Raw genomic sequence first — 2,500 nt, 5'->3', positions numbered from 1 at the left:
GGCGAGCGGGAAGAGAGAGATCTCTCTCCTCCGCCACTCGTATTCGTGGAGTAAGCGTTCGGTAAGCGCGACGACTCAGCTGCTTCCGTCCAAGACGAGAGCGAATCGCGCGGCCAACACACCAGATGCGTGCGCGCCACATAAGAGCCATTCGGTCTTGCGACACCGACTCGTGGCAATGCTGTGCTTGTAAAAAGTGTGTTTGAGACGATTCGCGAAGGAACGAGCCGCCAGAGACGCGCAGAACGCGCTCCGGCCCGTTTCGTTCGCGACCGACTCGTTTAGACGCGCCGAGCGCGATGTACCTCTTATAGTACCCAACCGACGTCCCAGGCGGTCGGCGACGCACGGTCGATAGGCCGGCGGCATACGGGCGCGATCGCCGATAGACGCGAGTGCCCGGGACGTGTTCGGAGAACGAAGGCAACGTTAAATAACGACTAAAGTTATGATTTTGCCACGATTATATATATTAAAAATTTATTCCAAATTCCGGGCGACACCTACGAAATAAGCCGCGAGCGGTACTTACGAGACCGCTCTCGGGCGGTACCTACGGCCTCGGCGCGCCACGCGACGCACCAAGCCGACTCTCGGCGGTACCTACGACGCTTAGCCGGGCGGCACCTACGAGACCGCTCACGGGCGGTATCTACGACGCGTGGCCGGGCGATACCTACGAGAATGCTCTCGGACGGTACCTACGACGCGTAGCCGGGCGGTACCTACGAGAGGGCTCTCGGGCGGTATCTACGACGCGTGGCCGGGCGGTACATACGAGAATGCTCTCGGGCGGTATCTACGAAGCGTGGTCGGGCGGTACCTACGAGAATGCTCTCGGGCGGTATCTACGACGCGTGGCCGGGCGGTACCTACGAGAAGGCTCTCGGGCGGTACCTACGGCGTCGGCGCGACTCGCCACGCACCAAGTCCGCTCTCGGCGGTACCTACGAAGCGTAGCCGGGCGGCAACTACGAGACGGCTCTCGGGCGGTATCTACGACGCGTGGCCCGGCGGTACCTACGAGAATGCTCTCGGGCGGTATCTACGACGCGTGGCCTGGTGGTATCTACGAGAATGCTCTCGGGCGGTATCTACGAAGCGTGGCCGGGCGTTACCTACGAGAATGCTCTCGGGCGGTATCTACGACCCGTGGCCGGGCGGTACCTACGGGAAGGCTCTCGGGCGGTACCTACGGCGTCGGCGCGACTCGCCGCGCACCAAGTCCGCTCTCGGCGGTACCTACGAAGCGTAGACGGGCGGCACCTACGAGACGGCTCTCGGGCGGTATCTACGACGCGTGGCCGGGCGGTACCTACGAGAATGCTCTCGGGCGGTATCTACGACGCGTGGCCGGGCGGTACCTACGAGAAGGCTCTCGGGCGGTACCTACGGCGTCGGCGCGACTCGCCACGCACCAAGTCCGCTCTCGGCGGTACCTACGAAGCGTAGACGGGCGGCACCTACGAGACGGCTCTCGGGCGGTACCTACGAGAATGCTCTCGGGCGGTATCTACGACGCGTGGCCGGGCGGTACCTACGAGAAGGCTCTCGGGCGGTACCTACGGCGTCGGCGCGACTCGCCACGCACCAAGTCCGCTCTCGGCGGTACCAACGAAGCGTAGCCGGGCGGTACCTACGAGAGGGCTTTCGGGCGGTATCTACGAAGCGTGGCCGGGCGTTACCTACGAGAATGCTCTCGGGCGGTATCTACGACCCGTGGCCGGGCGGTACCTACGGGAAGGCTCTCGGGCGGTACCTACGGCGTCGGCGCGACTCGCCGCGCACCAAGTCCGCTCTCGGCGGTACCTACGAAGCGTAGCCGGGCGGCATCTACGAGGCGGCTCTCGGGCGGTATCTACGACGCGTGGCCGGGCGGTACCTACGAGAATGCTCTCGGGCGGTATCTACGACGCGTGGCCGGGCGGCACCTACGAGAATGCTCTCGGACGGTATCTACGACGCGTGGCCGGGCGGTACCTACGAGAAGGCTCTCGGGCGGTACCTACGGCGTCGGCGTGACTCGCCACGCACCAAGTCCGCTCTCGGCGGTACCTACGAAGCGTAGACGGGCGGCACCTAAGAGACGGCTCTCGGGCGGTATCTACGACGCGTGGCCGGGCGGTACCTACGAGAATGCTCTCGGGCGGTATCTACGACGCGTGGCCGGGCGGTACCTACGAGAAGGCTCTCGGGCGGTACCTACGGCGTCGGCGCGACTCGCCACGCACCAAGTCCGCTCTCGGCGGTACCTACGAAGCGTAGCCGGGCGGCAACTACGAGACGGCTCTCGGGCGGTATCTACGACGCGTGGCCGGGTGGTATCTACGAGAATGCTTTCGGGCGGTATCTACGAAGCGTTGCCGGGCGTTACCTACGAGAATGCTCTCGGGCGATATCTACGACCCGTGGCCGGGCGGTACCTACGGGAAGGCTCTCGGGCGGTACCTACGGCGTCGGCGCGACTCGCCGCGCACCAAGTCCGCTCTCGGCGGTACCT

The sequence above is a fragment of the Camponotus vicinus genome, unplaced genomic scaffold, assembly GCF_025532165.1.
Source record: "Camponotus vicinus isolate PSW18456_S1 unplaced genomic scaffold, iyCamVici1.0 SCAF_3, whole genome shotgun sequence".
NCBI classification, from domain to species: Eukaryota; Metazoa; Arthropoda; class Insecta; order Hymenoptera; family Formicidae; genus Camponotus; species Camponotus vicinus.
This window is presented reverse-complemented; position numbering follows the sequence as displayed.